General features: G+C 45.7%; 1 long non-coding RNA gene across 1 annotated transcript; it reads left to right on the top strand.

Annotated features, from left to right (window-relative positions):
• Nucleotides 1–11,252: 11,252 nt before the first annotated feature.
• LOC108511467 lies at nt 11,253–12,176 on the top strand. The gene is made up of 2 exons (XR_001879711.2): nt 11,253–11,564; nt 11,669–12,176. It is a non-coding gene; the product is annotated as an uncharacterized LOC108511467 (long non-coding RNA).
• Nucleotides 12,177–12,390: the final 214 nt, after the last annotated feature.

The following is a 12,390-nucleotide window of genomic DNA, read 5'->3' on the forward strand; positions in this document are numbered from 1 at the left end:
AAGAAAAAAACATAAAAAGGTGGGAAAGTTGGAATCCAGAATTTTGTAGGATTCTTAGTATGATATGGAAATAAGTCCACCTTTTGTTTGAGAATTTACAAATTATATGCCTCCTCATGCTATTATGCATGAGACTTAATTTTCACCCTTAACCATTTCCTACAGTGGGCTACCTCAGTGGGAAAGTCCAACAAGCCCAATCACTATATCAAGAATATAATATTGATTATAGGAACCTATAGAAAAATAGATAGTAAAGTTGTAATTTAAGAAATCCATGAAGTGATGAAGGTTTTATGAATACTTTGATTATTGGCAATCAATAAATATTATTTTTCTTAGAAGATAATCAAATAATTTAATTTTTTTATATATTTAGAAGACTGCTAGAATGGTTATTGTAGGCTGGACTTATTTTCCAGGTACCATCTCTTGAAATAAGAACCTGCACAAGGGCATTGACTACCAAAAATGGCTCATATGCACACCACCAAACATGTGGCTATTAATGTTTGTTGACCAAATTATGCATTTAAAAGTCATACCTTGATCTAATCATATCATTAATCAAAAGAATATTCTAACTCGATCCGTTGATTTGTCCCTTAGCCCAAGGATTCATTTAACAATTCGAAGCCTAAGAAGTTCTAATGGCTTTTATTTTGCAATTAACACATTATCGTGTGCAATAGTATATCATGCTACCTTCCATAGAGTTTTCTTTTTTAATTGAGACAATATAGAGTTCTCTCTTTGATGCCCAAATTTTGCACATTCACCTCCAAGGTGAATTTGGAGCTATATAAAAATAGGATGCTATGAAACTTTTTGTTTCTATGCTTCCGTCCTTCATAAAGGTTAAGTCAGTAAAGGCGTCATAGGCTCGTAGCAAAAGTTTTGCATAATTACTTTTTATCAAAAAAAACACATGTAATTCATGATCAAGTAGGTTTGGAGATGAATGAGAATAATAGATTAATATATCATAGAAGGATAACAATCAAAATTCTCCGCAACTGTTTTTGAATCTTTCGATGGAGTATTGCATGGCATGTAGTATAACGACAGCAATCTTGGAGACATTTTTCGAATATACTCAAAAAATTTACATCGGACTTTTTCAAAATGTGGATTCTAAAACCACTTGTGTAGGTCGGGGTTGAGAATTAGAGGGCCGACGAGGCTAGGGCCCTATTTTCCATTTTTTTCCGGTATGCGTTCGCGCTCTGCCCCCCAGCCCTTCCCTTTTTTTTTTTTTTTTTTTTTTTTTTTTTTTTTTTTTTTTTTGCTAAACCGGGCGATCTATACAACACGTGTACGGATACACCCAATAAAATCGGAAAACAAAACCTCCCGGAGCTCCCGAGGCAGCTCCCCGTCCCCAGCCCATAGGGTGCTCCCGGTATGGTTAGCCACATACGTGGCCACCCAGTCCGCAGCCCCATTGGCTTCTCGAAACACATGCTTCACCTGGACTACCCCTCCGTCCCTCATCATCACCCCGATATCGCGGACCAAGGGGTGGTCGGCAGCACCGGCTCTCAGACCCCCCTGGATCCAACTAATGACCGTAGCCGAGTCACCCTCCAAGATGACTGATCTAGCTGAGAGCACATGCTGAGCGTGCCGAAGACCCGCCCAGGCAGCTCTCAGCTCCGCCCCAGGGACCGTACAGTCAAATAACTGACAGCCTCCTGCCGCCACTACCCTGGAGGACGGGTCCCGAATAACAAAACCCGCTCCACCTATCGTGCCACCATCCAGCACGGACCCATCAAAATTGACTTTGAGGAAGCTCGGGGGTGGGGGCTCCCAGGTGAAAAACACCGTGTAAGAAGCTGCCGAGGCAGAAGGAGAACCCCAGATATCCCGAGCTATCAAAAGTCCATCTAAGGAGGAAGCATGACTAAACTCTGCCGCCTGCGCCCGGGCGCTCTCCGCCACGAGCCTTGGCGACTTGCTCTGCTCACCAAAGGTTCGAGCATTCCTGGCCAGCCATATCTGGTATGCTGTGCAGGTCGCTCTAATCGCCTCTTGGCGAGTCAATGGGTTACCGGACCACCTGCGAATAGTTTGTAAGAACTGGTCCACATGGGTCCAACTATCCCATGGCAGCCCCGCCGCACACCATGCCGCCCTCGCCCATATGCACTGAAACAGTACATGGTCCACCGACTCGACCACTCCGCATGCCCCGCACTCTGGGGGCAACCTCAAGCCCCGTTCGCTCAATACTGCTCTTGTCGGAAGCCGAACTCAAGCGACCTTCCATAAGAACAGTGCGACCCTCGGATGGAGGCCTAGGTGCCAAACCCAGGCACAGTCCGGCCCTGGCTCATGCTCTGGCCGGAGCACAAGGGAGAGGTCCCCCACCCTCACTCCGGTCCTGCACGACATGCTCCACACCCGGGTATCCGGACCCACATGCCCCGGAATCGGAAGGGATCTAATCCTCTCAGCCAAGTGTACCCCAAACATGTAACCCAACCTATCCTCATCCCAGGCAACCCCGCCCGGGACAAGGAGGTCACAGACCCGCAGTCCCTCCACTGCCTCAATGTCAACCATAGTCGGCCACCGTCTCAAGGGTAAGGCCCCCACCCATGGGTCACCAACCACGTCAATACTCTGCCCATTTCCGATCAACCATCTAGTGTTCTCCTCAATCATGGGAAGATATCTGGCAATCTCTCGCCACATGAATGAGCAGCGACGCCCACTGCGAATCGCCCCTGCAGTGCCAGTCCGACCATACCTGGTGGCCATGGTCTGACTCCAGAACCCCTGTGGCTCCAGTGTGAATCGAGCAGCATGTCGGGCAATCAGCGCCTCGCGTCTCTCCACCAGAGACGAGACCCCGAGGCCACCCTCACTCACTGGTAGGCAGACACTCTCCCATGCCACTAGATGCATCCCGTGACCCCCTCCATGCGACCCCCACAGAAAGCTCCGAAGTAGCCGCTCAATCCTCATTAGCACTGTTTTCGGAACTACTGTGTTGGCCATGAGGTGGACAGGCATGGAAGCTAGCACTGACCTAATCAGCGTCAATCTACCCATCATGGAGAGCGAAGATGCCCTCCATCCCTCCAGTCTGCTCTGAATCCTCTGCACCAGACCAGAACACTCCGCCACCCGTAACCTCTGACCCGTGATGGGTACTCCCAGGTAAACCCAGGTCCCATCCTGAGCCGGCATCCCAAGTAACCCCCGAATCTCCTGTCTGACCCTATGCTCAGTGCTAGGGCTGAAGGAGATTGTTGACTTCTGAAGGTTTACCTTCTGACCCGACATAACGCAGTACTCCGCTAATACTCTCCTAAGTACACGTGCATCCTCTACCTGCGCCCTGGCCAGGAGTAGGCAGTCGTCTGCAAATAGTAAATGCGATATAGACCGAGACCCTGGGGCGGGAACAAACGCCTCCAGTTCCCGGTTAGCACAGGCACCCCGCAGAGCCCGAGACAGGACATCTGAACAGGTGATAAATAAATATGGGGATAACGGGCATCCCTGTCTAAGCCCCATCGTAGACCTAAAGAAAGGGGAGGGCGTACCGTTGATCAAAATGGAGAATCTCGACCCCTGGACGCACCCCAACACCCACTCAATCCAGGTCTCATGAAAACCAAAGCACTCCAAAGCGCGTCGTAAAAAGCTCCACCGAATCCTATCATAAGCCCGTTCCATATCCAGCTTGACAGCCATCATGCTTCTTCGCTTAGAGGCCCGTCGCAGATCCCACATCATTTCTTGGGCCAACATGACGTTATCAGAGATATTCCTACCCCCCACAAAAGCACCTTGCTCCTGGCAGATGAGGCCTGGCAGCAGATGCTTCATCCTACCCACCATTATCCTTGCCACCACCTTATAAAGGGTTGTACACAAGCTGATGGGCCTGAAATGGCTGGGCTCCCTCGCATCCTGGCGTTTAGGTATCAGCGCTACATAGGTAGCTCTCCAATCATCAGGCATCACTGCCTGACTGAAGAAGCACTGTACTGCCTCCACCACTGCAACCCGAATGACACCCCAATATCTCCTAAAGAAGAAAGGTGGAAAACCGTCCGGCCCTGGGGCCTTATCCCCTGCAAGGGCCCAGACTGCCTCCTGCACTTCCTCCCCTGTCACATGTCGAACCAGGAGTGCATTCTCCGACATTCCGATTTGCGTATCTGCCCTCGGGAGCTGGCCGACATCCCCGGGATCTCTATCCTCCGTCCATCTGGACCGGAAGAAATCTAGCAGTACCTGACTAACCTCTGCCTCCCCCTCCACCTGGCGACCAGTCCCATCTCGCAGGGAACGAATCATGCTCCTCTGCCTCCTGATGACCGTCGTCCGGTGGAAGAAGCTGGTATTCCGATCTCCCTCTCTAATCCACTGGACCCTGAACTTCTGTCTCCAGAAGACCTCATGCTGTCGTAACAACGAGCACCTTCTCAAAACGGAAAAGGCTGTGATGGCCAGTGTCCGAAGCTGTTGATAACAACAGTGGACAATGGTCAGAGGCGATCCGGGATAAGTGTCTGACCTGGTAGGTGGGAAATCGGATGATCCAATCGGGACTCGCAATAGCCCTATCTATCCGCTCCCAAACCCTAGCCATACCAGACTGGTTGTTACACCACGTGAATCGCGGTCCCGAGAAACCCAGATCCACTAAGCCATTCTGAGATACAAAATCCCGAAACTCTCTACGATCTACTGTATCGGTAAAGGGTCGTCCTCCTCTCTTCTCACTCGCACTTAAGATACAATTGAAATCACCTATCACCATGGTCGGAAACCCCTGGACAACCAGATTAGTAATCTCGTCCCAGAGAACTCTCCTATTCCTATAATCAGTGCTCGCATACACCCCACACAGAACCCATGGAGCCGCATCAGGCTCGGTAATGATCATAATAACCTGTTGGAGGCAGTTGTGGAAGACATCCACAGACGCCACCCCCCGCTTCCATAATACCAAAATACCCCCTGAAAGCCCTAGGGAGTCTATCGCATAGGACTCCCAGTCGGCCTCCAGACGACGCTGCACACAACGAAGACCGTTACCAGACAATCGCGTCTCACAGAGGAAGCAAATCTCTGGGCTATGGACCTGCACTAACCTCCTGAACGACGTCCTAAAGGAGGGCTTACCTGCCCCTCTGCAATTCCAAGCTAGGATCCTCATGGAGAAAAGTCTGAGAGGTCGGCCACAGGCTCGTCCACCCCCTGGGCCAACGGGTCCAGCACTACCTCGGGGTGCATCCCCCCTAGCTGACCATCATCCTTACTCACTCCGGAGACAGCCCGCATGACAGCCGCTCGGACCCTCTGTACCATCGTCGAATGATCCACCGCCAGTATACTGGTGGTCCCTGCGACCGCTACCCGGTCACCACTGGTCTCCCGACTATCCCCCCGGGACACCCCCTCCTGGGCGGCCTGAGCCAGCTGCTCAGCGTCAGGGTGGCTAACTAAAACCCGACCCCCTGCCCCATGGGCCCCACCGCCTAGGTCACGCTCGCCCGGGCTAGTCTCCTGCGGGGGGTATACTATGACTCCAGTGCCTACCAGAGAGGTCTCTGGCCGGGGTCTCTCCTCCACCTGGGGTGGGGAACCAAACCAGAATACTGTAGATGCTCCCCGTGCTGGATCCTCGATGGTCTCCACCAGTCCAGGCAGACTCAATGCTCCCGGGGACCCGAGCCTCTCTCGTCCTACAGTCTCCGGCTCCATAACATCATGGCTACTCGCCGGGTCCATACCCTCGCCCGTAAGCCCAAACTGGAAAGGACCAGTCCTCGATCGAGCAGCCCCAGGGACTGCCAGCTCGCGAACAGGCTCACTCGGAGCCAACTGCCCGCGGGGCCCAGCCATCATCGGCGGCCCGCCAGGCAAGCCTGGCCCACCAGGCGCACACAGCCCAGCAGGCTCCCGCGGCCCGCCAGGCGCGCGCGGCCCGCCAGGCGCGCGCGGCCCGCCAGGCGCGCGTTTGGCGCGCGAGACCCCCTGGGAGCGCGCGACCCATCTGAATCACGCGCTCCCGGGGGCGCCACCCGCACCCAAAAGAGCCCTTCCCTCTTTTGCTAGCCCTTACTGGTCAACTGCGGAAAACCTTCGATGGCTTGTGAACACCATAAGGGCTTTATTTAGTAGTTTAGGCAGTCCAAGTGACACGGAGTATAGCTCACATCCAAACATCTGATTGGGGAACGGCCAAACCAACAGAGCCAATAGCTAGCCAAGAGGCGCTACCATTTGAAATTCTTTATAGTGAAATTGATCTTAGGTAAAGCAGGGATTCGATCAGAGGAACTACTACACTTCCATGGAACACCTTTAGCTTTAGCCCACCTGCAGAGTGGATGACCAAGCAACTCCACCTATAGTAGAGGAACCCTAGCAAGCGCCTGTAGTAGCTGATATATTTTCGAAAAGGGAGGAGCTCGACGATATTGTAAACCGACTGACGTCTCTAACCACCTGTGATCAATCCATAAAAACTTATATAAAATAAAGAGAAACTCAAAACAAGTACATGCTCGAGCATCATTAACCCACAACACTAAGCTATTGAGGCCTCAAACTCACCCGCTTGTAAATTCTTTGTGTAATACTCACTCGTATACTCCACCTCGGTGAACTCATGCAGTTCCGGGATTGACTTTTGAGACTGTTTATCCAGTCCTGGTTGATTCTCGAATTCTTCTCTTTGCTTGACACCCAAGAGGGCAGTCATTGTGTAAAGAGTAAGATCAAGTGAGGTGCTATCCATGATACTAATGTCTAGGGTTCATTCAATAACAAAGTCAGCTGTTTCAAAATTCTTGCCAAGACGCTTTCTAGCAACAGTTCCCACGTGAAAGAAATTGCCTGATCGCGTCAAGGGCATGGGTGGGAATTTTCGACATACAAACAAGTTCATGTGTTCAACACTTCATATTTTAATATTATTATTGAAATAATTGTTATAATAGTATTATAATAAGAAATAATGAGTGACGACAGAAACATAACAATGTTGTCTTCCTATTCATCTCTTATTGAATAAAATAATTATCTTTTTATACCGTAGAATTTTTTTGAAAAAATATTTAATAGAAAAATTAAATTTTGCAAAATAATGTTTGTTGTAGAGAGATATCAAATATACAAATGAAAACAGCAGCCTTTGTATTATGGTGAAACTGAAGCACACGTTATCTGAAAAACCTGTTTCGTTCCCATCGTAGTGATTTGTATTTTGTGGGAACGGTACATAGAATCTGGTGTAATTGCATTATCTAAAATCTCGGAATTAGCTCAAAGTACTGCAACTTAATCACAAGATCTGGAATTCTGCAATTAGCTCAGACAATCCGAACTAATTAAAGGATCTACAATCCCATAATTTAGGTTTTTTTTTTTTTTTTGGGTACATCGGCAGCTCACACACGTTGGGTGTGAGTACAGCCCAAAGAGCCAGATAGTAGAAGAAAATGCAAGAGAGATAAAACAAAGGCGTGGGTCTTTCAGATACAATCTTCGAAGTGATGAGCTGCATAGAAAGCCACCCAATCAGCAACGCTGTTGGCCTCTTTGAAGATATGGGTAGCCCGAGAGGCGACGCATTCGCTTAAGAGTCGGCGAATGTCATGGAGCAGCCGCAATCCGCTAACAGCACTCCTAGGGCCCCGGATCCCCTCAATCACCGTAGCAGAGTCCTCTTCAAGGATGATGTGGTCCGCCCCCAGCATCCGTCTCACATAGGAGACATCCTCTCAGATAGCTTTGACCTCAGCAGCAGTGACATACTGATCAAAAATGCGCTGACCCTCAACCGCCACTAGTTTAGCCTGCTGATCTCTGATGACAAAATCGATGCCGCAACAGCTATCCTTCTTAATACTACTATCGTAATTTAGGCTTTTGACATGCTACAATTATATCATCCATCGTGTTGTCACCAAAATTTGACCTGGGGTAAAATCATTTGGAAAATGTATGAAATATTAAAAAAAGTAAAAAATTGGAAAGCTTTGTAAGAACATGTAGTTATATGACATAACTTATCCCACTAAGTACTCGATATCCATTTTGTTTTATAACATTGAAAGCATATAATATGGATTAGCTGAAAATTTGCTCACACTACATAGAATAGCATAAGAGCCATAGGTCCGACTGCACAAGTGCAATGGGAGTTTAATTTACCAACTACGTGGCGAACTAAACGTAGGAAAAACCCACCTGTTCCCCTAGAAAAATAAAAAAGAGAATGAAAACACAAGCAACATCTTTATTAATCTAAAAGCTAGTGGTATCCTTATTTAGAGACTCTTTGCCAAGTTTTTAGACGATAAACGTAAGATATGGAGCATTTTCCCCTATAATTATATCCTACATGACGTCCATTTCCTTTTGGAATCTCTAACTTCATTGAATTTACTCATGTCTACGCAAGAAGCACATTGGGTTAGTCATTTGGCTGGCCAGGAAGCACAAAAGCGGAATAAATCAAATGCTTTAATCTTTCCTATTAAATTAAGAAAATTGGGTTAGTCATCCCCCCCCCCCCTCCGTTTATTGCGCTCATTCCCTACCTACCTCACAACTCCCAAAGGAAGATGCAGGAGGTCCGCTTAATCTCTAGCCCCCCCTACATTGCTGCGGTCCCATCCACCTATTCTACAGGCCTAAGTTGATTCCTAAAAAGAGGTGCTAAACTATCCTGGTGTCGGGATGCCTATTAGACCGATCACTCCAGTCCCGTTAAGTTTCTATGAAATCCACTATTGATGAACTCTATCTAATAAAGGCCTTAGCCCTAAATGACTCAGTGCCCTATGATTCATTAACCGAGTTACTTAAACCTAACCCATCCAGTGTCGTCATACTCTGTCACCCGACCATCCGTCTTCTTTTCTTATTATTTTAGTTTAATTAAAATCATCGAACATAAATTAATTTTACTTTGAATATTTTTAAATAGGATTAACTGATTTGTCCGTTGAAGTTCTCACATAATGGGTTCATCCAAGCCAAGATATACCATACAGGAAAGGGTTGGGGAGGGGGGTGGGTAACGAACTCTTGACGGTTGCGTATCTAATCTTGCTAGTTGTGGGAAAATAAATCCACACAACCATGATTGTAGGTGGTCTAATGCTATCTTGTTTAGATTGGGACAGAGGAGGAGGCTGGGCCCCTAATTAGAGCACAATTTATGATATTTCCTGTCTTTTGCGGGATGCCAGCCAACAGCCAAGATAGTAACGTGGTACCAAAGCGACCGATGGCACTTTCCTAACCGATAGGTTTCCCTTTTCCTCTTTCAATGTCTTTTGACGTGACCAGTAGATAATGAAAGTGATAAGGGCCGGTGTTCGGCGACCATCCGATGGCTGGATCTTGTCCAAGGTTTTACCTGTATTCGCAACTTGGAAACAAGGTTAAGAGCCATCGTTCTGAAGGTTTGTTTCCTTGCTCTGTTTTTGAAGTTGTCACACCATTGTAACTCCAAACATCCGAGACTTGCCTATGTGATTTGGAATGAGATAGCTGCAGCTGTATCAGTTCCCGCTACGGAGTCGTATTCTAGAGGAAGGAGACTAGGAGAACTTATTATGAAAGGCCTGTGGCAACTCCTACCACGTTAATTTAGAGTACTTTTTACTTGGAAGGCCCTTATTCATATTTATGAGATGCGAGGGGCTAAGTCTGTTCCTATTGTTGCTGTTTTTGAAATTGTCCCACCATTGGATCTCGGACAGAGATATCGGCAAACAAAAACACACACGCACATAGAGAGAGAGAGAGAGGGAGAGAGAGGGAGAGAGAGAGGATGCTACATAATGCAAACCCTAAGAAAATTGAACTAAACAATAATCGTTGGGACATGCACTACCAATGTTCTTCAAATTTTAATATTGAGTTTACTAAAAATAAATTTTAATACTGAATCTTTTTTTTTTTGATGAAGAGGAAAGCAAAGCCATCCGACCTTTATTAAAAAAGTGGAGTTTACAGAAACTATTTATAAAGAATTTACCAAAAAAAAAGCAACTTACAGGTCTACTTATATCTTGATATAGAATTCCTTCAAATTATTTATGAAATTGTTCAGCTTGTTGAATAAGTAAACCTATTAATATTGAATCAAAATATGTCCAGATACTTTTACCAGAAATGAGAGAGCCTTCCTGGTTCAATAGTAAAACGACGATGTTACTTCAAGACTTGTTTTTGTGTTTGTTTGGAAGAAAACCCCAACAAAACGTTATCCAATAGAAGCACCTACAAAAAACAGTATCGACGATGTTGAAATTTTCAGTTTGGTCTTCATTTTCTCACTCCCAATAGGGTTAAGGACTGAAGTCACTCTCTGTTTTCTTATTTCATAACTTCAGCGAAATGATGGTGACTTAGTTCACTGTTCTTCTCAAAAAAATATACCTCCCATATACTGAATTCATGAACTCGGTAACAATGGATAATAAACAACATGAAAGCACATTATTGATAGTAGACAACGTGAAAGCATATGAAGACAACGGTTTTTTAATGGCACATGTGTGGCCTCAAATAGCCTTAGGATACCCATTTACACATTTTTTATATATGAAGGGGAATCTAATTGATGTTTTATAGTCCTTGTATGGTACTGCGAGGACCCTCACTAAAGGTACACGGTAAATGCCATCCTTCTATGCTTCAATGATCGAACAATTGCTCTACATCATCAAAAGCTCTATAATTATAGCAAAAGAACCTTTCTTTCTTCTACGTTATCATAAAAGAAGTTAGATGGTGCTCCAAATTAATAAATATCACTCAAGTAATTGGTCACCATCTAATCAAGTAATTGGTCATAACTGACCACAATTCACCATCTTTTCTTATGTTTAATTCATTTTAGTTATGCATGCTTGTGCTGGATTGGACTTGGTACGAAGACACATGCAAATAGGGGACGATGGATTCTGCTTGCCAGCATCTATGATGTCAGGAACTTGTTGTTCATTATGTGATCTAATTAATAGCTGGAACATACAGAAAAGAAAATCTTACTGCATTTCATTCAAAGTTCCACCAATCAGATGGTGCATAGCTTTACGAATAGATTCAACGCACCACATGAGAAAAAAAAAAGTGGAAATGTTCAACAGGAACGTGGGGTCCCTCTCAAATCTCAATCATAGTGCCCCATTCAGCAACCCTTCACCTACTACTTAGCAAACGTCTTCTAAACCAAGTACTCAAATTTCTGAATTCGCATATAAAGTTATAAAAAAACGAGAGCAGCTCTCCTGCCTATTTTTTTATTTCCCTTTTTTTTTCCTTCTCTTCTGCTCCATTGCCAGCGAGTTTCCAACTGTTGGTCTTATCATTATTATTCCCAGTCTTCTTCTGATCTCTTCCTCCATTGTGGAAGAGAGCTCCCCAAGAGCACCTTCACCTCTTCTAATATCGTAGAGAGATGCCCCCGAGAGGCTTTGTTCTGGTCTTTTTCTTCTGGGCTCTTCTCAGCATCATCACCCCAACTCTCATCTTTTGGTCAGCGTCGGCAAGACCCAATCTGGGTTCTCAAGGTAAGGGGCCTTACCATTGAAAATTTTGGATTTTTTCTGTTTTTCGTTTTTTTCCTCCGTTTGTCTCCATTATATGAGCTAAAGTTTCCTCCTTTATATGTTAGGAGAGTCTAGGAGTGAGATGAGAACCAGGAGGATGATGGATTCTATGAAGAATAAAACAACAACGACGACGACGACAATTACACAACCACCGACACCGGCGCCGGCGCCGGCGCCGGAGCCGGCAACCGGCATCGATGACAGCAAATGAAACACTTTGGTAACGGAGATTTTTTTATGTGCCTATTTATTTATTCTCAAGACGGAGGGAAGCATAGAAGAGGAGCGGATGTCTGCTTGGTAATAAATGGATGTCCTGATCTACTGGACTTCTTATTTATGAGAAGGTTGGATGGATCGTCTTCTGCCATTTTAATTTAGAGGGAAGGGGTGATTTGTTTTTCCCTATAAAATTCCATTGGAATTGACTGATACAATTTTAAGTTAATTCACATTTTCTCTTTCTTAAATTGTATTTTAGAAAGAAATCATGAATTGTATTTCATGCCAACGATTTATTCTTTAAAATTTTGTGGTAAATAACTAGAGGAAATTGGAGTGTGCACTGCATTTCTGTTATCTCCCATCTCTCCAAATTTATTACAGGGTTCAGTTGAAAGGATCGACTTGTAATTCAACTCATCTGTTCGCAGCTTTCCATACACATGATTTCCTCAAAAGAAGAATAATAAACATGAATGAGCAGAAAAGCTAGTCTTATTTTTGCAGTTAGGTGCAGCAGGACCCTTTTCACTGTGAAACTGGGATTTCCTCGAAAGAAGAA

This window comes from Phoenix dactylifera, chromosome 15 (assembly GCF_009389715.1).
Source record: "Phoenix dactylifera cultivar Barhee BC4 chromosome 15, palm_55x_up_171113_PBpolish2nd_filt_p, whole genome shotgun sequence".
In the NCBI taxonomy this organism is placed as follows: domain Eukaryota; kingdom Viridiplantae; phylum Streptophyta; class Magnoliopsida; order Arecales; family Arecaceae; genus Phoenix; species Phoenix dactylifera.